The sequence below is a fragment of the Ochotona curzoniae genome, unplaced genomic scaffold (assembly GCF_017591425.1).
Source record: "Ochotona curzoniae isolate NIBS_2020 unplaced genomic scaffold, NIBS_Ocur_1.0 contig_2599, whole genome shotgun sequence".
Taxonomy (NCBI): domain Eukaryota; kingdom Metazoa; phylum Chordata; class Mammalia; order Lagomorpha; family Ochotonidae; genus Ochotona; species Ochotona curzoniae.
Genome location: NW_024465520.1, coordinates 15,368,672 through 15,396,155, shown reverse-complemented (window position 1 = coordinate 15,396,155; position 27,484 = coordinate 15,368,672). Strand labels below are relative to the sequence as shown.

General features: G+C 39.5%; 1 pseudogene; it reads right to left on the bottom strand.

Moving 5' to 3' along the window:
- Nucleotides 1–24,050, bottom strand: LOC121152715 (annotated as a pseudogene).
- Between the last annotated feature and the right edge of the window lie 3,434 nt (nt 24,051–27,484).

Here is a 27,484-nt window from a genome sequence, read left to right as displayed (position 1 = left end):
TTATATCTCGTTAGCCACAACTGTCAGATGCCAATCTTTAGCTTTGACAGACACAAAGATGTCCAGTTTTAAACTATGTACACAGCTGTGAGCACCCAAATGGATTTTTGCTAATAAGAAAGAAGACAGAAGTTTACATTAAGTGGGCACTACCACATAAGGGAAGCATGAGATTTGAGGATATCATGACGCATATGCAGGGGACAAGCACCAAGAGATTAGAGCAATTCAGGACATGAGAGTAAAACACAGCAAAACATAGCCCAATAGAACAATTGTTGAGGTAAAACTCAATGTACAGATCAGAAAAAAAAAATGAATGGCTGCAACCACCGGAGCTGAGCTGATCCGAAGCCAGGAGCCAGGAGCTTTTTCCAGGTCTCTCACATGGGTGCAGGGAACCAAGGACTTGGCCTATCCTCTACTGCTTTCCCAGACCACAAGCAGAGAGCTGCATGGAAGCGGAGCAGCCAGTACTAATTTAATAGGCCAAATCCTTGTTGATGTTACAAACATGTTAACACTAAATACACACAGATTCCTTAGCAAAAGGAAATATTAATGTGACATTGTGTTTTCTATTTCAATCCTAGCTTTCAAAGTTGTTCTGCTAATTTTCCTGCAAGCTTTTTTTTTTTTTTTAAATATATCTATTTATTTGAGAGGCAGAGTCCCAGAGTGAGAGATGTAGACAAAGAGGGTGAGAAAGAGAGCTCCTCTATCAGCTGGTTCACTTGTCTCTCTGCTACAATGGCTGGAGCTGAACCAATCAGAAGTCAGGAGCCAGGAAATCCACCCATGCCTCACCTAGGTGGGTGGCAGGAGCCACAGAATTCAGATAATTTGCTGCTTTCCTAGGCACATTAGCAGCGAACTGGCTCAGAAGTGGAGCAGCCAGGACTCAAACTGGCATTCATGTGGGATCAGGGTCACAGATGGCAGCTTATACCATTTTTCCACCATGTCTACCCCTAGTTCTTTTGTTTAATGCAAGTAAAATTACACACTTCTTAATAGGCTTTGCTTCCTTGGCCTGGCATGATAGATCAGTGGCTAAATCTTAACCTCACAGGCCTGGGATCCCATATGGTCGCTGGTTCTAATCCGGGTGGTCCTGCTTCCCATCCAGCTCTCTGCTTCTGGCCTGGGTAAGCAATCGATGACAGCCCAAAGCCTTGGGATCGTGCATTCACATGGGAGACCCAAAAGAAGCTCCTGGCTCCTGGCTTCAGATTGGCTTGGCTCTGTTGCAACCACTGGGGAATGAATCAGTGCGTGGAAGATCTTTCTTTCTGTAAAATTTGTCTTCCCAATAAAACATATAAATCTTAAAAAAAAAACACCAGATTTTATTTCCCACAGCTATTTCTCAGTTTGTCTTTTCCATATAAGTAGATATGGGTATTGTATAATATTTGTGTTTGTGTGTTGACTATACTTGAGTATGCATTTGTGTATGTGGTCCTTTGTGTTTTCTGTATTTATATGCGCTTTTGTATATTTATATGTGTGCATTCACACATACATGCAAGTAGTAGGGGTGAGAAAAATGTCTATTATATTCAGAGCAGTGGTATGAATAATGTTTATCAATAACAATAGCAGTAGTTATCTCACAATAGTATGATTTAGGGGTGTATGTTACTGTTTTCTTTCATTTTTGTTATTTGAATAAGCAAACACTCCTTTTACAAATAAAAGATCTTTTTTGTAAAACAGTATTTTTTAAAGTATAAGATTTATGTATTGAGATATATAATGTTAAGTTAAAATGAAGATTTAAAGCAATACATGCAGTATTATTTTACCTTTGAAAAAACTACTTAAACTTTTATGTGGTATGAATTTAGATAGGTATAAAAGAAGGACTCTAAATATTACGAATGTTTGCCTCTGGAGAGGGGCTGGAGTTGAGGATTGGAAATATGTACATAATTTATAGCTCTCTGCAGCAGAAACATCGATATAAACAAGAAAAGGACCTGCGTCCCCTCACACCATGAGTCCAGAGGTAGCTTGTCTAGATGGAGACACCTCAAGCTCTAGACTCTCTGATCTCTGGTGCCACCATCTTCACACAAGTTTTCCATCTTTGCAATCACAAAGTTATTGTTCCTCCAGCAGTCATGGTCTGCAAATTCCAGTCAGGAAGAAGGAAAAAGAGAAACAGATGTGAACCACATGAATTTCTCTTTTTTTTTTCTCAAGGAAAAGGCAGCTTTGCCAGAAGCCCCTCTGAATGGACTTAAAATTCAGCTCTCACTGGCCAGAACTAGGTCCATCATGTGACCACACAGGAGTACAAGGGAGCTTCTGAGGCATAGGCTTGCAGCTGATACATGGGTGCTTCCACTACGGTCAGCATTTTATTATGTAAAGGGGGAAAAGATACCGTATGTGTGTGTGTGTTGTGTGTGTATATATATATATATGTATATATATGCAAAATAGACTATATATAGTGCCCATTTTTATAATACAAAAGCATGAGTACTTATGTAGTATGTGTGTGTACAAGGGGCACTCTAAATATATTTGTAGCTCAGTGGTAGCAAAATATGCTTATTGTAGTGAAAAACATTTTGAGACCCGTGTGCAGCATTTTTTTCATAATACATATTTGCCATAAACTTTTTGAAGAACATTTGCACCTTTTCTAATTTTAGAAGGAAATTTTGTGTATGCCATGTATGAGAATGGGGACATTCCAGGTGGAAAAAAACAGCCCGAATGATGTAAAAATCCAAACATGTGAAAATATTTCTACTATAAATATATGCCATTGTGCGTACCCTCAAGTAAAAGATTGATGGCTAAAATGATTAAACAATTATTATGAAGTTCCTATACGACATGATCACTGTGTCCAAGATACAATGCTTGGAATAAGCAGAGGGCTAGAATACAGACAAATCCTCATAAAGGAGAAAAATGGAGCTGGGTGTTCTTAAGGCATTCATTCATGTCCAAGTGGATGAAAAATTCACTGGAGAGAATCCTGCTCCAATGTCAGTGAAAAAGAAACCTGAATTCTGCTCTAAATTCAAATCTCATTTTCAAAAACTATTATTTGTTTTCATTCTAAACTAGGAGCACCAGAGCATAATTTTGGAAACAGCAAATACTTTTAATCACCCCACAACTGTTTTTGATTTTGAAAGAATTCCATCCTTCTAGCCGTTAGTTTTCTGCACAAGTTCTGCTTATTTGAAATTTCAAATTATTTCTTATTTTATAAACTGGAAACCAATTATTACCAAGGGTAGTTCATGCAAACATTTTTAATTTGCATAAACAAATGAAGTTGTGAGGTGCAAAGCGGTGAGACCTGAGAGAAAAAAATAACAATGTGTTTTCTCAGTGTGTTTTTTTCCCCAAAAAAAATTTTGTTAGGAGAGCTGGAAGTGTTTGAAAAATGTTACCTTTTTAATAAATTGTTTACTTATGTGAAAGTCGGAAAGACAGAAATGGAGATCGAGGCAGAGAGACTCCTGTTGGCAAAGGTCAAATCTGGCATGAAGCCTGGAACTGGAATGCAGTCTAGGTCTGCCCTGGTGGGTGGCAGGGCGCCAGCCATTTGAGCCGTCACAGCTGCTTCCCAGGATCTGTCTTCGCAGGAAGCGGGAGTCAGGAGTGGGAGTCGGGACTTGAACCCAGGCATTCCAATGGGATGTTTAAGCATCTCAACCTCTAGGCCAAATGTCCAACTCTGGATAATTTTCTTTTTGTTGAAGAATACTTTTGATGCATTGAAAGAGGGCAGAGTTGGGGAGGCAAATCTCCCCACACAGACTGTGGGTTCTGATCGCAGGAAGTCATCACCCAAGCACTAATAGCATGGTTTACAAAAAGCCTCAATGGCCTGGGAGAGACCAGAACCAAGAGTTAACGGAATGAATGAGGAGTCACCAATGACAAGAGGGAGAGATCTCAAAGACACAGGAATAGAAAAAGTTGTCATCTCAACTGCTGGTTCAGAAGAAAGTATCTTGTCCCTTTTGTGTTTGGGGAAAGCAAACAACTTAAGAATACACCACAAGTAAGAAAGGAATCAGTATTGTGATTGGACTAAGAGAAATTCCTACTAATTATAGCTAACTTTAGAAGGTTTTACAGGGTTTTTCTTTAAAAGATTATTAAATAATGTTTGCACATAACAGGTCCTCAAAAACTACTTGAACTTCCTCCACTGGTTTGATAGGTCCTTTCGTGTTAGTATAAAAGTGCCTTGGAGTTAATATGTGCTCACTAAGGACGTGTTCCAGGACTGAGAACAGGTTGAATGCTCAGCGCAAGAGATGACATTTACATAGCACCTCTTTCCATTTTACGGTTTAGGGATTGTCTATATCATAATTCCCCTCCAGCATCCTCCAAATCAATTTTTACATTTTCAACATTTTCTAGGGAACTGAGATTCTATTGTTTTATGGAAATCCCTAAACAATGGTCCCAGAGATCACTCTGTCAGCATTTAAATACAGAACTTAGAATTTGTCTCTCCTGCACTGACACTTGCATGGTACCAACCTTTATCACTAGCTGCTGCTTCTCATCCTCCTCTTAGACACCTGCTACCATTCTTTGTCAAACAAGGCTTAGTAAAACCTACCACTGACTTGGAGACCACAACTTTCTGAGATGTCAAAAAGTTGTGTGTGTTCCTTTTAAACAAAACAAAACAAACAAAAAATAAGTAATAAATGACTTAATGATTACCCAGTGATATTTTCTCTTTCCTTCCTCCTCTTAAAAGTTAACTAATTTTAAGCCATGTCAGATTGTACCAGGAACTCTTTCTATTTTGCCAACTTTTAAAACTCCAGCTATTGTTCATTCACACCACAGCAATAACATACCATCTTTGTTCAATGCAGTGATTATTCATATGCACACTTTTTTCTGGATTTTCTCTTAATTTGGATCATTAGCATGCTTTGCATGGACTCGTTGACCTGCCTGGCTCCTGAAGGAAGGATTTCCAGCCTCCATGTCACACTCACTGTATCTGACTACCTTGTCCAAAAACTCCTGCACAAAGTGCGGATTGGACTGTGTGACTCACCTGATCAAAACACTCGATGGCTTCTCATTGCAGAACACATACCACATATAGACAATGCCCACTTCTATAACCTGTCAGCTCTTCTACCACCACAAAATCTTGGAATTCATTCCATACTCTTGATCATTGTTCAAGGTATTCCTCTACCCCGTCTGAATCTATACACACTTCATACTTCAGGGGCCCTTATCACAATCTGTCTTAAGGTAAAAATGTATCAATCTATCTATTACATAATCCTATTAACAAGAATCACTTCCTCTCCATCCCAGCTTCTTGTATAACTTATTATCATTCCATAGTATTGAAGGGATATTCCCAGCTATACAGGAACATTCACCCATCTACTCATGGTGGCAGCTGAGTGGAGCAGGAATGGATACTGACCCTAGTACAATTCTCTCAGTATATGCACATCCTACAGCATGGAAACTTAGATTCCCAAGCTACCATTTGAGAGTACTCCTGATGGATTATGAACAAACAGGTAAAACAAATGAAGAGGAGCTTACATACATAAGAATGAAGCAAATATTGAAGAAAAACATCATGCAGTCAAAGAGAAAATGGAAAACAAAAACCATATGGTTCATGGGAAGTGAAGGAAGATGTCTGACCACTTTTCAGCTTCTGTGAGATCTGTCTTCCTGGCATGGGTTCTATGAGCCATCTCTGTACTATTGCTTTTCACATGCATGAATCTAAAAACTATCACTATTCCTGACCAAGTGATTCCTTATTAAGAGCAATCTACTGTTGTGATTTGTTCTTTAAGTGTGTATAAAATTGGAGTGTTAATGTTAGGCTGGACAGAATTTCTTTGATTTGAATAGGGCCTGGGCAGCCTCTGGAGTACAAGACGCAGGTGGATCAAGCATCTGGTGTACAAGATATCAGTGTCCTGTGTATGATGGTTGCTAGTTGATCCTGCTGAGCTGTCCAAAGGAAAGACAACACATCTCCCCTGTGCTGTGAAATGCCCCATAAATTTTACATTAAGAAATCAAGAGTCATTTTCCCAGAGTAATATGCAATTACTACCTATGCATTAAAATGGATGCTCAATATTTTATCTTATTCTATATCTTCAGTAATGTTGGGGTTAGCTTGGAATTGCTTTAAAGAATGAGCACTATTACCAGAAAGGTTCACATGAAACATTTACAAGAACAATTCTAGGAACTGAATTAGTCACAAGAGATTTGAATAAGATGTATAGAATTTTATCTTTGCTGACCTTAAGAAGGTGAAAGTGCTGCTCTTATTACAATCACAGTCTGTATACTGAATCTGAATTAACCTACAGGAAAATCTGACCATTATTTAGTCATTCTCATTGTAAAACCCTTTCCTAAATTGCAATAAATAAGACACATCATATTAATCAATGCTAACAAACAAAATACGGTAAACCTGAAATGTAGCTTGCATACAACATAGAGGCTGTGTTACCAGAAGCAAATTTCAAGAACCCAAAGTCATTACATATATTATCATAGTTTACAACATTTTCTCCTTTTGTGGGTAATGAAATGTACACATGTGGCCAGAAATGTGATGTGTGATGTGTGCCCTTTAACAGTCAGAGCTTTTAGACATGAACTTCATTGCTTCATAAGATAAAGACAGTATTTCATGTGTTCCTGCTCCTCTAAAATTTTATTTTTTATATCCACATCTTTGTGACTTGTTATACAGAGCAGGGTGAGATGCAGAATCCTGGTCATTTAGGCCAAAGATGCAGAGAACCGCAGCTATTTTCCCCGCTTGGGTTCACCTCTGGCAGGCAAAATGTGTCATGCAAGAAACTTGATACTACCAAAGATTGAAGCAATTATTGTTGGGCAAGACATTCAGAATTGCTATTCATTTATGGAACTTGGCCTGGAAAGATTGTGCTTTTAAAACCAGGATTCAAACTGGCACGCAGTTATGGGATGCCAGTGTCACAAGCAGAGGACCTCTTCAAATTTTAAAACATCAATCGTATATATGGAGACAAAGAATCATAATTTTATATCATATTAAATAAAATATCACATTTAAAATATAATTTTGACTATGTAGTAAAAATTTATTTCTAGAAAAACTTGCAAATTCTTTTCAACAAACACACATTATTTAATGATGAAAAAATAAGTAACAGTATGTTTTTCTGCGTTCAGATTCAGACATGCAAGGGAAATCATGATTTTAAATATTTTTCCCATAATTTGTCTTTTCTTTTCAATAAACCACTAACACAACAGGTAATAAAAAGTGAAATTCTGTTCCAGTATGGTAAATGCAATCCAACCCAGTTAACTTTACTTTTTCTTTTAAAAAAGCATTTATTTATTTATTTTTAATTTAAAAGCCAGAGTCCAGAGAGGAAGAAATAAAGAGATGTTCCAACTGCTGCCTCACTTTCCAAATGGCCACAAAACCCAGAGGGGGTCAATCTGAAGCCAGGAGCTTCTTCTAGGTATCACATGCGGGTACAAAGCCCCAAGAGCTGGGCCATTATCCGTTGCCTTCTCAGGCAATTAGCAGGGAGCTGCAGCCGTCAAGACTTGAACTGGTGCCCATACGAGATATTGGTGTCGTAGGTGGAGGCATAGCCTGCTATACCATGCTGCCATTCCCTGCCATACCTATTTTTTTTTTCTTTTCTTTTTGATATAAATCAGTTTCTGTCTGAATGGGTCAAGTCAATATTGCCTTTTAGGACTCTACACCTATTCACAGATCCTCCAAAATGGGCCGCTGAGTCCTCAGCTAAGAAATAAGGCTGAAATGACTGTGACCAGGAGGTAGAGCCAAGGTACTGTTGGGATTCCCATGGATTCCCATGGATTCCTCTTCATTCTTATGGACTAAGGTGAGGTGGCCAGTGTTTGCTGCTCCTTGTATTGACTCCCCAGGAAGGCACCAGGGGTGTCCTACTGCTTTGGAGTCTCAGTTCTGCAGCTGACAGCTCACTCTAAAACAGGAAAGAAGTTAGCTAGAGTTTTCCAGGCCTCTCTGCTGCCCCATCTACACTGCTCAAACTTCACCCTCTTTTCGTGCAGCAGAAAATGACAGCTTCCACAAAACTGTTACTCAAAATTGGTACTGACCAAAGGTACTGACATAGCAGACAGCCGCATCCCTGTGATGACATTTAACTAACTGTAATTCCACTGTAATATAATAAAAAGACTGACAAACCTACTTCTGTTATGCACCTGACACCGTGACACTCAGATTTAAAAAAAAAAAAAGGGAAAAGAAAGGAAATGGGTGGTATTTAAAACTTGTCCGAGATGTACTTCCTATGGTTTTCCAATTAACCTCTAACCTGACACTACTTCATGCTTCCAGATCATAAAGGAATGGCTCTAAACTTCATTGAGCACAGCCTCACTCCTTTCTGACTAAATACTTGCATGGAAATAAGGATTGCTTTTCTGCTGAACCTTCCTACATACTGTCCCAGGAGTCTTTCTTTCATTGGAGATAAGAACTCAAGCCCAGTCATCCTGAAAGAATTCAGGGCAGTGAAATGCTCCTTCCTAGAGTCAGCTGTTAGTGACGTAATCAAGCATTTGGGTCAAGCCTCACCTACAGCTGGCATTGCCTCCAGATTTTCCAATTAAGAAATCATTAACTTTCTTTTATTGTTTAACCCAGTTTAGGTTTATGTGCTTTGAAGCATGAAGACTTGGAATTGCTTTTGATTTCTATGTTTTATCCACTTAGTTAGCATTGTTAAAATAATCCAGAATGTTTACAAATATTTTACAGACTTCTCACAGAAGATCAAAAAGGAAATATGACAGTTTGGTGTCTTGGATTGTTTTCTGTTGATTGAACAAATTATCTGAGATTGGTGATTTATACAGAACAGAAGCTTTTCTGGCTCAAAGCTCAAGAGAGTAGGAAGCCTAAAAACATGGAAGTGGCATCAAGTTGGCATTGGATGAGGGACTTTGGGCCACATAATCACATGCTGTTACATCAAGCTGGCATTGGATGAGGGACTTTGGGCCGCATAATCACATGCTGTTACATCGAGTGAGACAGAACAAACTGCAAGTTCAGACCTCCCTTCTCACAGTGCCATCCGCATTACCTTATCCATTCCTAATGATGTCCTAGCCAAAGATTCGACCTCTAAATGGCATTAATATAGGAATTTGAGGATTCCAATTCCAACACATGAATTTTGGAGGAAGGTGAGCACAAACCATACAGGAAATGAAAGGGCATCATATAAGGAAATCCTCTTCTAAAGACTTTTTCCTCTTTCCTGCTATTCCCAAAGAATCAAATAGCCAGAACTTTTTCACATTCTTTGCAGAGAATGAAATATTGGATTAGATCTAGTATTAGCTATTCAACTCCTCCAGTGGTTTTTTTTTAAAGATTTATTTTTTTCTATTACAAAGTCGGATATATAGAGAGGAGGAGAAACAGAGAAGAAGATCTTCCATCTGATGATTCACTCCCCAAGTGAGCACAACAGCTGGTGCTGTGCCGATCCGGAGCCAGGAGCAAGGAACGTCCTCCAGGTCTCCCACACCAATGCAGAGTCCCAAGGCTTTGGGCCATCCTCGACTGCTTTCCCAGGCCACAAGCACGGAGCTGGATGGGAAGTGGAGCTGCCGGGATTAGAACTGGCACCCAAATGGAATCCCGGCACATTCGAGGTGAGGACTTTTAGCCACTAGGCCACGCTGCCGGGCCCCTCCAGTGGTTTTTAAGAGTCGATTTCAAAGGAGATTACTCTACTCTGGAATTCTTTGTTGACGGGTCTGTGGGTAGTGGCTAGGGCCCACAGCAGTGACAGGGCACAAAGCAGCAACTTCCAGCAGTAAAGCAACAAACCAGAGGCTGTGGCCAGAGAAGAAACAGCCTTGACAGCCGAGGGGCAGGCAAATTCTTTAATGAATTACAATGGATGATCCAAGATAGTGGAGAGAAGAGTAGGGTAGGTGGTACTCCAGACATGATGTTCAACATCAATAGGGCGGCATCACAACCAAAGCATGGAGACAGTGTCCCACTGACCTGGACACAAGTGTGTCAAGTGGAGAGCTACCAAAAGTATTTGCAGATCACATGAAAAGTTTCAAATCAGCATGATGACCATGCTTTGTCGGTGTGTGGCAAAGCTAGAGCATGCACCTTCCCTTTCTCCAGTGAGTGTTTGCAGGGATCTAGCAACCATCTTCCAGAACAGGGATGGTTTGTGGAGGGGAAAGTGAAGAGGCATGTAAGCCACCTTTCTTTCACAATGGAATACTTAAGCTATTGACTAAGCAGAGAGGTTACTGTGTCGAGATTCATACTCCACTATCAGGTGGGTCCCACTGGTGTTGCTACCTGATGAGACCAGAAGATGGCAAGGGTGGAGTATGTACAGAAAAATACATGGTGAACCAGGGGACCCCACTCAGCTATTAAAACCAACAACTTCCGAGTTTACATAATTGGAGAACTGAGGACTTCTCACTAGGCCCACCCCATAGACATTAATTGGATTAGGTTTCTACCCTCTTAGCAGCATCAACTTGTGAGTTCAGGTGCTGCTGCATCATATTAAAATCAAACCAGCATGTTTCCACAAAGGTGCTGATAACCATGCACAGCAGCACCCCTCCAACCCCAAGAGAGTAGGGAAGTAGAAAGAGCAGATACACAAAGAAATAACAAAATAATGGCTGTTTGATGAATGCCTGTTAGTTGGATATGGTGTTATTTACACATGAAAAAGTGGGGAGGTCAGAAAAGGGACATGGTTCTTGTGATGAAGACCCTGGCCAAACAGGCTTAGGATTTTTAATTTTATGCTACAGCTGTCAAGATATTATCAGAAGTTTTTAGAAAGTGAATTTGAAAGGCAAAGTTCAGAAATCTGCCATCTGCTGTCTCACCTGAGCTTCGTCAGCTGTCTCCCACAATCAGCATTAGCAAGAAGCTGGAATAAGGGACAGAGCTGGAACTCAATCCCCGGAACTCTGACATGGGACACCACTGTGCCAGGTGGCATCTCAACTCAGCAGTGGACTGTAAGCAAAGAGATGAATACTATAAGATTTGTACCTTGTGAAGATCCCTTGAATAAAAACAGAGAAGAACTAGAGAGAAGAACAACTGACAAATGATCTAGGGAGCAGGGGTGGGTGATGGAACAGGGAGGGCAGAGAGAAAAGACAGGTAAGGTTCAGAATTAGGAGGCAGGGTGAGTAGGAACTAGAACTGACCAGCTGTGGAGAGGAGGAGGGGGGCGTCTGATCAACTGGTGAATAGTTGGACAGAAGATGAAAAAAAGAGGTGTGTCTTGGGAGCCAGTGTTAGAGGAAGCTATTATACAGTTTCTTTTATAGTTTCAAGTCATCCAGATGACGTGTCTAGTGTTAGCAGGAGGGTTAGATGCTGAGCTTAGGAGAAGCTGCAGATTAAGAGAGTTTAACATGATTGAAATAATAGGAAAGGCAACCCTCCCTAGAACAAAGAAGTTGTGCCTTGAACCTAAAAATGTTCTGAACTGACAACAGAAAATAAGGGTGTTTACTGTAAATATATGGGCAGTACCTTCCTTATTAACGTTTCATAGTTTCATAGACTTCTCCGAGCAGTTAAGGCTTCTCTTGTGTACTGGTTTGCCAGGATGACAATAATGAAATGTCACTAGGATTTATTTCCTCCCACTTCTGGAGCCAAGGCCAAGGTCAGGTTTGGTTTCCTCTAAAGTCTTTTTCCTCTAGGTGGTAATGGCCATCTTCATTCAGTGTATTCACAAGCCAGCCTGTCTGTGAGAACATGTGCGTGCCTTCTCTGTCCACCTGCTATTCTGTTTACGTGGATACAATGTCCTTAGTGCCTGCCTAAAATACTCCGTTTTAACTTAATTGCTTATTTAAAGGCTCTTCCCAAATAGAATCACACTGTGAGACCTGAGGGGCTACGGATTCAGCATACAGATTTTAAGGGGACACATACTGATGTCATCACACTGCAGCTGGGCTGACATGCATGTCTACCTGCTGCTCTTGCATGGACTTGTGTCTTCAAAACCCTCAGCTACACACCCGTCCCCAGACTGGCAACGCATCACTTCTCTCTGTGCCTGTGGACAGCAAAGGATCACTGCTCCATGCACAAGTTAGTTGAAATCTTCAACACATTCTAAATTTGGAGAGAAACACTTCACTAACCAAACAAATTTTTCTCCAAGAACAGGAACAGATGGCTCAAAGAAAAATTCCAGCCCACAGATGTGTTTTGTTTAGCCACATTGTTTTTGTTTTATACAATTAGGAGATTTCACTTTTGAAAAATCTAGGGAATTGACTTCTCTGAAAATATGGGGTTATCTGTAGACTTAAGACATGTTCCTGCATGGCAACAAACAACTTGGGCTTATTTCAGACTAACACCTTTTTAAAAAATTTTTCAAATTAATTATAACTTTTATATGAAATTTATATGTGCCTATCATATAATTGTAGCAATTATTAAGATTTTGCAAATCTCATTTCATCTATTCCACCATTTTTTGCATAAATATTTTAACACAAGTCCCAGGCATCTTAGCATACCTTTGAAACTGAAAGAGATTTCATTTTTCATTATGGCATTATTATATCTTTATAAATAAATAATAACCCATTAATATAAAATGAAATGATAATATTTCAATGCAAAAATCTATAAGTTATGCCAGGATGATTTTTCTGGTCTTTTATCTTCCAATCATACATTCAATTTATAACTAAGGAGGATACCTTTTGCAATTCACTTCCTTCTGTTGCATTTTAAAGTGTTGTAAACAGCTGCTTTCTAAAGTTTAGAGAAGTTCTGGCATTGTGGCTAGCCAAAAACTGGAATTAAGGGTCTGTTGCAACAACTATGACCAAAAACTTAATCTAGGCTTTTTTTCTTCCCTTTTATTTCCTTTTTTAAACTGTTACTTTCCTTTCCTAAAGAAAAAAAAATTTGGCTTAAAAACCACAAGAAGGCTGTGCTGTGGTGCCACAGCTGAAGCTGCTGCCTGTGACGCTGGCTTCCCATGTGAGAGTAAGGTACTTGGCTGCTCCACTTGCATACAGTTCCAGGCTAAAGTGCCTGGGAAAGCAGCAAAGGACAGTCTGATCCCTTGGGCTCTTGCCACCAATGTGGGAGACCTAGTGGAGGCTCCTGGCTTTGGCATGGCCCAGCCCTGGCCTCATGGCCATTTGGGGAGCAAAGCAGTAGATCTCTCTCTGTGTTTCGCCTTTTCTCTGTGTAACTCTTTCAAATAAGTAAATACATCTTTAAAAGAAAGTTATTTGGGGCCAGAGCATAAGGAAGGCACAACTTCCACAGCTTCAGGAAGTGTACAGGTTCCACTGGAGCAGAAACACATGTGGTGTAGGTCGGGGGGAGGTTCCCAGTGGGTGAGGAAAGGACTGACCTTCGAGCACCTCTGGGCAGAGGGCTCACTCCCATTGATTCCGGAAGTAACTTGTATGTATATTCTTAAGATTTGGCTGCTGAACTCTCTATCCTGCGTGGTCCTTACACACAGCTACCTTCAGACTATGTGGAAGATGATAATCTAATCTTTGCTGGTAATCTTTGCTCCTGCTTTTCTAAATGAAGAGTCCTGGTACCTGTTGGGGCACATTCTTGTATGAAACTGCTGCCTCACAGCCAACAAGAATATAAAACGGATTCAGTCTGGGATATGGAAGTGGCTGGCATTTACAAGCTTCAAAATTATGGGTTTAGTAATTTGAATTGTATGCAGCAACAGAGTACCATCTTCTTGCATCTGCAAACTAGATCTCAGACTTTTGCTTCTTATTTAAGATTTATTTATTTATTTATTGCAAAGTCAGATATACAGAAAGGAGAGAGACAGAAAAGAAGATCTTCTATCCACTGATTCACTCCCCAAGTGGGCACAACAGCTGGTGCTGCGCCCATCTGAAGCCAAGAGCCAGGAACTTCCTCCAGGTCTCCCACAAGGGTGGGCTGGATGGGAAATGGGGCTGCCGGGATTAGAATTGATGCCCCTAAGGGATCCTGGCATGTTCAAGGCAAGGACCTGAGCCATTGGCCGCTGTGCCAGGGCCCCATTTAAGTTTTTAAAATTTATTTTATTTTCAAGGAAGAGAGAGAGTCAGAAAGGCCAGAGATAACACTTTTCTATGCATTGGCTCATAGCCCCAATGTCTGTAACAGCCCAGTCTGAGTCTTCTATGTGGGTAGCATGGATCCAAGTACTTGAGTCACCAACGACTCCCTCCCAGAATGCATATTAACAGAAATCTGAAATCGGCACAAAGCCAAAATGTGAGCCCCAAACACTCTGATAATAGCATACAGCTAATCCAAGGAGTATCCTAACCACTCCACAAAAGACGCACTCTCACATTCAAGTCTGATAGCAACTTTTGGTGTGACTGCTTAACACATACTGCAGCACATTTCCAGGCATAAAATCTCTGCTTTTCTGTGTGTGTGTGTGTGTGTGTGTGTGTGTGTGTGTGTGTGTGTGTGTTGTTAGCAGCCATCAAAATTTAATGCTTAGATTCAATCATTTACTTGCTAATATAAAAATTGTTAATATCGATTTTATCGTTTCTTTTTAGTTGTTGGATGAAATGCTTTCATGAAAAAAAGCTTCACTTCATTTATTATCTGATTAACTAGGGGCACAGTATAAATATGAAAGGCAGAATGAGTGATTGTTTTCTTGATTTACCAGTTTTCAAAACAGAGTGATTGCTACCATGCTCTAGTGAAAGTTGTACTTGCATTAGTTAGGATTCTCCAGAAAAATGGAACCAAGTGGAGAAAGAGAGATAGGAAGGAAGGAAAAAGAGGATGTATTGTGAGAATTGGATCATATCCTTACAGAGGCTGGAAACAAGTGAGCTGTCCTCTGGAAGCTGGGAGACCAGGAAGACAGGTGCTGTGATTAGGGACCGCCTGGAGATGTAAGGTCCTTGAGGTAGGGGACAACATTTTAAATCAGGAGGTCTGGAACTCTGACAGCAAGAACCAGACAGAATGAACGATCTAGCTCAATAACATGCAGAAAACACTCCTTATCCTTTTGTTCCCTTTAGAAGTTTGACTGGCTGGTGCTCATGTTGACAAGGGCAGACTTCCCTTACTCAGACTGTTGACAGATTCACCCAGAAATATTGTCTCATTTTTATTATCCCTTAGTCTAATAAAGTTGACACAATTAACCAGCATGTTGACCAATTAGTTTTCCTTTAATATCAGAATGAAACCATAAATTTAAATTTAACTATATTTCGTGTGTTTTGATCCATGGATCTCATCATCTTCTGTGGTGCCTCAAATTTTTATGTCTTTAGTCTGGGAGCTAACAACAGTATCAACATCACCACATGATTACTGAACGAAGCTGAAGAATCTTTTGTGTATCGTCTCCTAATTCTCACCTGATTATTTTTATAACTGTGCTACACCTGTTCTGTCAAAGCATTCTGCCATTACATTATATTCCCTTCCTTACATCTGACATTTCTTAGTTTTATTAGAAATGGTGTTTGATCATTTTGTCAACATCTCTTTCCATATTTTGATTCTTAATCTCCTTCTGTAAATTAATAAAGAATAATATTCAGAGTTATTAAATGTTAATGATAGCTTGAATGTGTACGAAATCCTTGCCTCGTTTTCCTACTTGGAATATCTCAAATACACTAGTTAAACACACACTCAGTTTCCTGCAGGCATAAAAGTGTTGATGTTGAAGATTTTTTTCTTCCCCAAATAAATGCCTGATATTTTCCCCTGGGTACCTGGAAGATTTTTATTTTTTTCCTGTTATAGTATAATGATTTCACCAGATTGTATCTCAGTAATGGTCAGTTTTGGTCAGTTTAATCCAAAAACCTCAATGCCCATTCAATATTTAGTTTCAATTCTCATTTTATTTTAGCTTCTCAAATGACTGAATTTGGTTTTTTTTTTCATTTGTCAATAATTGCTTCAGGTATTCCTATTCTCTTATGTTTTTTTTTTTTCCTTTTTCTTGTTTTTTTTAAGTTCTCAGACATTTTATTACAAAGCAGAACAATGCAATGTAAGGTTTTCTTTTTCCTTCCTGTTTTCTTTGTATCATAACTTTGCATTTTTACTTGCTCTTGTAATTTAGAAAAGAAAGCTTGAGATGACTTGAAAGCTTTGTCTTTCCCTTCACCCTTGAGCAAGGCAGCTCTGCTGGTGTTGGGCAGCTCTGGCCTTGGTATGCTTCCCCACTTGGTGCCAGCTGCTCTACTCAAGCTGCTTTCTCCACTTCTTCTTTCTTAGTTTCATATGCTTCCCATACTTCTTTTTCCTACGTTCTTGTTTCCTGTCTGTGGCTGTTTTCTCAGCAGCTGTTTTTTTTTTTTTTTTATTTCCAGCTTTATTTTTCTCCCTCACGTCCTCTGGGCACAGCAGGGTCGCACTGCCAGCACTCACAGGGGCTACTTCATCCATTGTGATCCTCAGGTTAGACACAAAGTTGCTCTCCCGGGCAGCTGGTTTAGGGGTGATGCGGAAGCTTGGCAGAGCATCTGATTTTAGAAATAGGGACTACATCATCTTCTGAATTTCCACGTGCACCGGATTTTTTTTCTTTTCTTCTGCTTTTTGCTGGTTGAACTTGATGCATTCCTGTTCACAAATCTCAATCAGGTTCTTGTGGCCCAAGGTTAAACACCTCTTACACTCATGCATCTTTCCTGGGTTTCTCTTTCCTTAATTACATCACCCGAAGCCTGATCTCTTATTCTCTGCTTAATGATATCTTCCAGTTGAAGGGTCACTTCCTCCGTGATCACAGGCGCCATCCGGACAGCGTGGTCGCAGTGCAGAGGATCCTCCTGCAGGCTGTTCTCTGCGGCTTCTACGCAGTCACTTCACCTTGAAATTGCCATGACTTTTTCCCTCCCAATAATTGTTTTTCCAAAGATGCAATCTTTTCATTCATTTTCTCCTATTTTTTTTTTCAAAAGAGGATTTAACTTCCTCTGAATCTTTTTTTTTTACATTTAAAACATCTGCATCTTCAGTCTCCTCGTCATCTGGGAAAGCAGACACCACTCTTTTTGTTTACTGTCTTCACTTTCAAGCTTGTTATCTTCATCTCTTCATTAGAAGCAGAAAGAAAGTGCTTCTTTCTTCTGCTTCCTCAGCAGCTTCTTCGTCTGTTTGATTCCAGCTCATTATGCTGAGTCCGTGCCACCTGTACTTCGTCACTTTCAACTGCATCAAAGAAGAAGTCCTTGTATTTCAGGTTTCTGGAACTTAAGCTGACTTCTGATTTCCAAACAGTCCTCCCTCCTCTTCATCAGAATCAATATCTTCAAAAAGATCAATATCATCTTCCTCCTCTTCATCATCATTGCCATTTCCCCCCCCCCCCATGTTTTCTAGAAAAGTCTCCATTTCGGGCAGTTTGAAGAATTTCTCATCCACTGCGGCCTTCTCTCTGGTTTCGCAGGTGCTTGGTTTTGCCCCTTGCTCTGCGGTCCCTGTTCCGCTGCTCCAGCTTGCTGATATCAAAGCTGAGATCCGAATCCGCATTGCTGAACACTGGGCTTTTCCGGGCACTTCTGCTGGACTCTCATGTGACCTCCCGTCCTTCAGAATCGCCACCGTCCAGGCCGGACATTCCTTCCTCCTCGGAATCTCGCTTGGCCTCCTCTTGCCGTCCAGCCTCAACCTCCATCTCTGAGCCACCCTCCTCGCACTCCTGGTCTCCAGCCTCAGGCAAGAGGCTGATGTCTTCGTGTTCAACCACGACACCAACTGCACTTAGGAAGCACTGGAGGATCTTGTGTTTTTTCCAGTTCCACTCTTATTTCAGTTACCTCTTAATCATTTCTGCATTTCCCCACAACATAAAAACTCTGATTTATCTACTCTTTTATTTCTTATTTCGACTTTTTAAAGTCTATCAGATAGTTTTGAAAAATGAGATTATGCCTGGTGCAGTAGCCTAGTGGTAAAAGCCCTTGTCTTGCATGCACTGGGGTTCCCATCTGGGCGCAAGTTTGTGTCCGGTTGCTCCACTTCCCATCCAGCTTCCTCTGTAGCCTGGGAATGCTTTCAAGGATATCCCAAAGCCTTGGGACCCTGCACCCTCATGGGAGACTGGGAGACAGAGAGAGAGAGAGAGAGAGAGAGAGAGAGAGAGAGAGAGAGAGAGAGAGAGAGAGAAAGACCGAGACCTAACACACCATCATTTTGATTATTCCAGTGGCTGGCAGTCACTGAGTCCAACGCACATTCATTTACGTAACAGAGGAACATAACTTTGAGGGCTACCCAGTGAGTCCATGGTGGTCTCCAGACTACAGTAGAGTTTAAATGTTGGGAGATCAAATGGGGCGTAAAACATTGGGAAAGGAATGGTGTTAGCAAGGGCTTTCACATTTCAATATCCTAGCATTGCTCTAATTGTTTTTCCTGAACATATTAAACTGCTTCTTCTGTGATTGAAAATAAATAAATACAAATTAAAAAACATCCTCACTAAAATCAAGAAAACATTCCAATTGTACCAAAAAAAAACCATTTTGAAATGAATGAAATTATAAAACTATGAGTTCTTGCACTATTCTAAGCCCCTTCAGAATATCCTTGGCTTATATCATAGGTTACATCTAAGAAAGACTAAAACAAAGCAGTGACCTTTTAGTTTGGAATTGATTCTTTTAGCCTGGAATTCATCGCTTTAGTTTAGTGGAGATACAGCAGCAGCATTTAACTGTGTTGACAGAGCCAGGGGCACGGCTGTGGGTTGTCAGTGGGAACTAGTAAGGCAAACTGCTGGCATTACTTAGGAGCCTGCTTCAGGGGCTAAGTTTAGAGAAAGATTTTTTTTGCATACTTCTGAGAGGGAACATAATTTTTCATTGATAAGTCTAGTGGCTCTTGAGAAAGAAAATGGTTTTTTTTTTGCACGGGAAACAACAATAGAACTGAATAACTACTGGTGCAACTACTGGATACTCAGCATGTTACAGACTCTATGCTAAGGTTTTGATGATGACATACTCAAGAAAAATAATCATTGGGCCATGTTTCACATGATACCAAGTCTAGGAGAGGTGAAGTATGTGGTTCAAGGCCACACAGACAAGGTTCAGAATTTTAATCCATTCCTTATATATATTTCTTTATATATCCATTCATTATTATATTAGTTCCTGGAGGATTTAAAAATTTTAAAAAACTTCTTTTTTCAAAATGTACTACATAGACAGTAACGTGACTTATGAACAAGAATAGCTTTACTTTTTTCTTCCCAACTGGATATTTTCAATTTCATTTTCTTAATACATTCTGTAGAATTTCTAGTATCATGTTAAAAAGCAACAGTTAAGAGAGGATATTCTTGCCTTATTCTTGATTCTAGTGGGAGAACTAGTTTCTCACAATTAAGTATGACATTTTCTTCATCAAGTTGAGAAAATTCTCCACTACTTCAAGCTTCATGAAATTCTTTCAAAAGTTAATTTTTTAAAATAAAGAATATGTGTTCGCTTTTTATGTATCTTCTGATATGATCACATGATTTTTCTTTTTTAGTATACTGTTGTGATTAAATTCCCTGATATTTTTTAGTCTTTTAAAACTTTTTTCAAGATTTATTTATTTTTATTGGAGAGGCACATTTACAGAGAGAAGAAAGATGTTCCCTCCACTGGTTCAGTCCTCAATGAACCAATCCAAACCCAGAGCAAGCAGCCTCTTCTAGGATCTCAATGCTTTGGACCTTGACCATAAACGGAGAGTTGGATCAGAAGCGGAGCAGCTGGGACATGAACTGGTGCCCTACCCTTGTGGGCAGAGGATTGACCAGTCGAGCTATTGTGCCAGCAACCTGGTTTCTGAATTTTAAACTAGGCTTCTGTGCTGAGGGTAAATTCCTATTATTTTGAACACTGTTGGATTCAATTAGCACATATGTATTTAGATATATCTGCATTTGCTTTCATGAGAAATATTGCTGTATAATTTTCTTTTAGTATCTTGTCTGATATTGGTACATACATTATTACCTTTCAGTCTGCCTTGTAATTTTTTCTTGATAACTGGACTTTGACCTATAAGGTAAATAGGCCTTTGGTAATACACTGGTGAAGTGGGTGAATATGGAAAACATTCCACTGGTCTATGACCAAATTTCAGTCCTTTAGTGAGCCTGTGCCACCAGTGTGGACTTCATATGTTTCCCTTCTACTCCTTCCTCCCTAAAATACACACCTCGCATGGAAAAGGACTGTACGGGCACTTGGGGTTGGTATCTCTCTTCTTTCATGTGCAAGGCAGCTGCCAGTTGGAGCTGAGTAGTTCCCTGATCCCGGGTCAGTCAAATTCTAGTAAAATTTCTAAACTCTGCTTAACCAATGTCTGTTGAGAACAAATTGTGTTAAGAAGAACAGAAGGCTCTATGGTTCCTTTTCCCTCCATTAGTACATTCACTGTATGAAACCTGATAGGACTCCAGGAGATAAAAGTCACCAAATGCAGGGACTTCCTTAAGATTAAATATCCTGGAATTTTTAAGTCTCAGACTTGCCTACACCAAGCCATAGGCAAGGAATCCTTCCTTTCACAGCATTGGCTCTGCAGCTTCAGCTTTGGGCTTCTGCACAACTGGTTATACATTCCCCTGTCTATTTCCTCATCGTGGTGGGTGGTGGCTTTGCCCTGTGACCTCACTTCCCTTCCAGATGTCAGAGTGACGCTGGTTTTTCAGTTTGGATTTTGCCTGTAATGATAGCGCGGCAGCTTCTACATTTTTTACACAATAGGCTGGAAACTGGGAAACACTCATCATAGATCTGAATTACTCAATACAGTGGATACTTAGCCACATGGGGCTATTAAAATTCTAACTAAGTTAAAATTTAGTTGCTCAGTCTCAACTACATTTCAAGTGCACAGCAACTGCTATGATTAGCACCTACTATATAGGAAAATGCAGGGAACATTTTAGCATTGAAGAGATTTCTAGCAGATTGTGCAGTTGCAGTCTCTTGCCACTCAACAGGTACTCTGACCAGCAGCAGTGTTCTATCACAAAGAATTAAAGTACAGACACTCAGATACTCCAGATATCCTTATGCATATTTACTTTCCCAGTGGGGAGGGGATCAGAGAATAAAACTGCTTTCTGAGGAAACAGTATGCAAATCCAAGTGGAACAAAACATGGTGCATATCAGGAGCGGAAGAGTAAGAGTTGGTAGGCTGAGGTAGGCTGAAAAGTTTTGTGGCTCTTTGGATTGTGACCCCTAGCAAACTAGCTACTGACCAATCTAAAACACGGATTGAGATAGAAAAGCATAGTGATTAAAGTCACTTTCTGTGGTGCCAGCATCCCATGTAGGCACTGGTTCAAGTTCCAGCTGGTCTACTTCTAATCCAACTCCCTGCTAATGTGTCTGGGAAAGCAGTGAGAAGTGCTCAAGCACTTGGGCTCTCATATCTTTGTGGGAGACCTAGAAGAAGCTCCTGACTCCTGTCTTCATTACTGGCCCAGCTTTGGCCTTATGGTCATTTGTGGAATCAACAGTAGATGGAAGATATCTATCTCTGTCTCTCCCTCTTCTCTGTAATTCTGCCTTCCAATTAAAGGAAATGAAATCTTTAAAAATAAACAAATAAGTGAAACAGGGGTGCCTGAAAACGTGGATTGGAGGAACACAACCCTAGCGGCAATGTGAAGGCTCCAATCAGTAAGTCGGAAGCCTATGTAGCAGACAGAAGTTTCTGACACCCTCCTTGATGGCTGAACAATATTCTATTGTGTTTATACACCATGTTTTCTTCACACATCCATTCATACACTGTTGGGTACCTATGTTGATTCTATACCTTGAATACTCTAACTAGTGCTGTAGTAAACATGAGACTTCAAATAACTTTTGATACCAAACATAAAGAATGAAAATAATGTCATTTGAAGCAGAATGAATGAAACTGGAGGATATCATGTTAAACAAAGTGAATTATATAGAGACACAACTATCACATGCTTTCCTCTCATCCAAGAAAGCTTTACAAAATGTAGATTTGAACACAGAGTAGTGATTACCAGAGATTGCAGAAAGAGGGAGGCTGTAGAATGGTACTATAAACAGTTACACAGAAGAAATACGCTCTTGTGTTCCACCTCTTAGAAGAGTAGAGTTCCCAGAAAACTATCAACGTATTTTATGAAGAACCAGAAGAGAGGAGCTCAAAGGTTCCAAACATAAAGAATGAAAAGGTTATGGAAATCCTAATTACCATGATACAATCAGTGCATGCTGTGTGAAACGCCTGGAAATCTCACAATGTACTAACAAATATGAACAATTACTAGGAGCTAATAAAAACCTTTGTGAAATCTAAAAAAAAATAAAATTATAGAAAGTTCCACGCAGACCTAGATGCAGTGAGAATTTCTTAGGAGCAGGAATTAGAGAGAGAGAGAGATGCAGAGAGAGAGCAAGGCAACGCAACAGGACCTTACTGACTGACTGCTCATGTGTGCTAGAAACAAGGAAGGTTTAAGTGTCAAATATGGAGGACTGAAAAAATGGGCTGCTTTACCAAATTAAGCAATTCTGGAAAATATGTGGATTTAATGGGAAGTAACTGAGGCTGGCTTCAGCCTGCTAAGTTTAATATTTCTGGAACATTAGTTGCTAAGTGACCTGCTAAATGTCAGTTATGTTAGAATCCATTCCATATAATTGATATATTAATAGTCAACTGACACAGTGAATATGAACACACTTTGCTAGTGTGCCAGTGACATATATAGGTTATCTGGTTTCACTTCTGCATGTATGTGTAACCCAAAGTTAGCAGGCAAATAAGGCTGAAGATATTGCCTACGTGGGTACAAAAGCAGCCCCATCATTCAAATTCAATAACACAGAAGGTGTTAAAGGAAAATGCTGAAGAAAATGAGAGATGTAGAGAATCAAGAAATACAGGATAACAAATCATCATTTAAATATACACCTCAGCTGCTCCTAAACATAATAAATTGTTAGAACTTTCCATCAAGTGGAAGAAAATAGATGTTGCTGTTTTGGAAAAAGCACTTATCAAAAAACTCAACTAAGCAATTATTAGCTGTGTTTATTTTAGATGAGGAGGCATCTTCGGGACTATCTTTATCTTGTAAATATCACATGTTACATTTCAATTTTCATCTACGGAGAAATTTAGGGTTGAAATATAATACATCTTAATGGTGAGTACCAGTGCATATATTCCCTGATGACACTTGATTATTTGTTTGGAAAACTGCTAAAAATTTTAACCATTTGCTTAATTTGACAATATTTGAATGTGAAATTTAACATGTTGATATGTATATTTTTTTCAGAATTTATGTTATGTTGGATTCTTAAATTTGCCCACTCTGACTTGTAAGGTTTTAGTAAGAATACTCAATTAATACTCATGCATACCTGTGGAAGATTTGGCGCAGTGTGGCAAAGTGATAAGGCCCTGGTGGTCCCTTCTCTGAGGGAGCTAATCTCCTGGCAGAGACAAGTGTAAACAAAGAAATTCAAAATAACAGCTGCCATTTGGGATAAAAAGCTCAGTTCTGACTCAGTGTGAAGTTTTCCGAATACTGCTCTGATAGCTGATGTAGTCTTGAAGTGAGCATCACCCCAAATCTCCCTTGGAGGTGTACACAGAAGGAATCTGCCACTTAGTTCATCTAGCTGTGGCCAGAATACCTGCAGCTCACCCCAGCTGCAGACAGTCTGTTTGCCTGTCCCTACATCTGGATTTGCCTTGTGGTTTGCTTTGATCCAGAGTATGGCAATATGACTTTCAGGGCTGGGCTTTAAGGAGCCTTGCAAATTCTGCCTCCACTCTCCTGGGCACTGCCCACAGTCTGACAATGCAGTATGCTGGGGGATGGGAGGCCCCAGGGCCTCAGTGCAGCTGACCCTGGTGAAGAGATTGCAGACTACAAGCTGGGCCATGTTTGTTTTTGCAGGACTCCTGGGGTTTTTATATATATATATGAATATGTATAAGTATATATATTTATACTTTAATTTATATATTTATATATAAATATAAAGAATATATTTGTGTTTATATATTTTTATATAAATATAAATAAAGAATATATATGTGTATATATATATTCTTATATATATATGCAATATGCAATAGAATATGCATATTGAATATGCAATAGAATAGAATATGCAATAGGAACAGTCTAAGCTGTTAACTATCGGGTCCTTTACAGAAATTTTGCTGACCTTTGCTATAGCTGATGTAATCTTGGGAGTGAGCCCAGAGAAAACCAGAGAGGAACCACCCAACCAGCTCTCAGGATTGTGAGAAATATGAAACTAATATTTTTTTTTTCAGGTAACTATATTTTGAGCATGGCTTGCCCTGCAGCAACCAATAACTAAATTACAACCTGATAAATGCTACACAAAATAAAAAGTGACCGCCTCAGAAGAAATCATTTCAACACTTTTGGATGTTTTATTTTACTTGCTTCATTCAGGAGAACTGTTATCCCCAATCTGCTGACCAAGGCAGTTCTGCATTCTGGGGAAGCTGTAGCATCTAGGAGTACTACACTTGCTAGTTATTCAAGATATAATGATTTTAAAACCAGGCAATAGAATATAACTTCTCTAAAATTAAAAAAAAAATAGAATTTGTACAATGTCATATTAATGTCTTCAAGCACCCCTGAAACTACTGGGACTATCTCTTACTACAGCAACCCATCTGCAATGGAACCCACTGCTTTTGTTATTAATAGATTTCTTTTGCACAGGTGTGAGCTGTCAGTCCATGGGAGGGAAAGAATGGCTGTGATCAAGGCATACGAGACAAGGCAGCAAACACTTTACCCTCAGCAAAGGGCATTGCAAACTGCCAGGGCTGGAGCAAGAGCAGATTCATGACCGTGATTTAGATAGGAATATTTATACTGTGCCTACTAAGTCCTGGACATAGAGTGTTTAAACATGCTTTTATCATGTGCCACTTTTGACCTTATATTCACCTCTATTATCTTCATATAACCTTCAAGTTACCACAATTGATTTCTGAGTTTGTTTTGTTTTTTTTTTTTTAAATAAAAATGCCTCTTTTTAAGTTAACTAAATAATTTCATTGCATTGAAAGTCAAGGACATTTGGATGTTCCAAATGCTGGTTTAGTCTCCAAATGCCTTCAACAACTGAGGCCAGGCCAACCCAAACCCACCAGCCAGGAATTCAATCCAGTCTCACATAGGTACAAGGGACCCAATCACCCCATCCATGCTACTGCCTCTCAGGGTATACATCAGTGGAAAGCTGCAATTTATACCGGAGCCAGAACTTGAACCCAAGGACTCTAATTTAGGATGAAAGTGTGAGAAGCAGCACCTTAACCATATGATTTTTAAATGCTATGTTACTTAAAAAAATTTGTGGAAAAAGGAATGAAAATATAATGCAGTTTTCCACCAACTGTCGAAAGGCTGCTGCTATGTTTTACTCTCCTACTTTTCCCCCATTTACAGCAAAAGGTATGATAAGGAATAAGTTGTGCTAAGGGATTTGTCAACAAACACAAAAAGTGGTCATGTAACAGTCTTGATGAAACTGTGTGTGTCACATTGGGGATAGTGGTTAAACTTCGCTAGTGGTTAAATAATCAGGTATGAGGAATTCTTTCTGCCAAGAACCGTGTGGAGATTTATCGCATCATTCACAGGCCACGCAAAACTATCAACTTAAAAATCAGCTTGCTAGTTCAAAGAATTTAAGGAAGCAGTAAAGCAAATCAAGGCTGATATATCAGAAATTAAGAACACAGTAGAGCAAATTAAAAGTACAGTGGAGAGCCTCCAAAATAGAATGAAGCAAGCAGAAGAAAAAATCTTAGAATTGGCAGATATCTCCTGTCACCAGGGGGAAGCAAACAAAAAGCTGGAAGCAGAGATGGATCAGGCCAAAAAAAGTATTCAAGAATTGAAAGACACTATTAAGAGGCCAAATATAAGAGTTATGGGAGTCCCGGAAGGTGCAGAAAGAGAAGCTGAGTTTGCAAGTGTATTTAATGAAATAATAAAGGAAAATTTCCCTAATCTGGTGAAAGAATTGGGAAACAAGATCCAGGAGAGTCACAGAACTCCCAACAGGGTTGATCAAAAGCGATCTTCACCAAGACATATGATTATCAAGCTCTCTTCAATTGAACAGAAGGAAAAGATCCTTAAATGTGCATGTGAAAAACATCAATTGACATATAAAGGAATGCCAATTAAGCTCACAGGAGACCTCTCACAGGAAACTCTACAGGCAAGAAGAGAATGGAGTGACATATTCCAGATTCTAAAAGAAAAAAATTGTCGGCCTAGGATAACATACCCAGCAAAGCTTTCTTTCATCTTTGAAAATGAAATAAAATTCTTCCAGAGTAAAGAAAAGCTAAAAGAATTTGCCTCTTCCAAACCTGTCCTACCAATGATACTTCAAGATGTTCTCTTGACAAAGAAAAGGAATAGCACCTACCAAAACCAAAGGCAAACGGGAAGAACATCCCAGTAGAATGACAACAGAAGACTAAATCAATGAACAACCCATTGCTAAAATGACAGGACCAAAGTACCACCTATGTATATTTAACTCTGAATATAAATTGCTTAAGCTCAATCAAACATCATAGATTAGTAGACTGGATTAAAAAACAAAACCCATTTGTTTATTGTCTGGAGGAGACACACTCCAACAAAGATCAGCGGAGACTCTATCACATGGATTTTGTTTTCTGTTGGTTTTATCTCTTCAAAACACTTTCTTCTGATTAAATCATTCAATGACTCGTAGATCATACAGTGGCATCATTTTCTTCAAGAAGGTTCTTGATTTTCACTTCTTCAGCTACACGTTGGACATTTAATAGCATGTTGTTTAACTTCTTGGTGTTGTTAATTTCTTTTTTCCCTCGGATGTTGATTTTGTTTTGTGGCTCTTCATTTAAGGGAAGGTATAGTAGTTGTGTAATGGAGATTGTCACATCTGGTAACATGTCATTTAACTTCATGGCATTGTGAATTTCTATTTTTCTTTCTATTGTTGATTTTGTATCATAACTTTTCATTTAAGGGAATGTACAGTAGTGTGGTATGCATTTCTATTTCCAGACAAAGATGGACTTACAGTGAAACTGTTTATATTATATTTTGACAATAGGATTCTGAACTCTCTGCCATTGTCCATGCCCGCAATGATGAACATATGACTGAGTATGAAGAGCTATGTGTTAGTGATGATATGGAGGAACTGGGGGGGGGGAGGAATTGGGGAGGGGATAAGGGAATATTGAACTGTATCATAAAATGATTGCAATAATAATAAAATGTGGGAAAAATCAGCTTGCTAGAGATGTATTG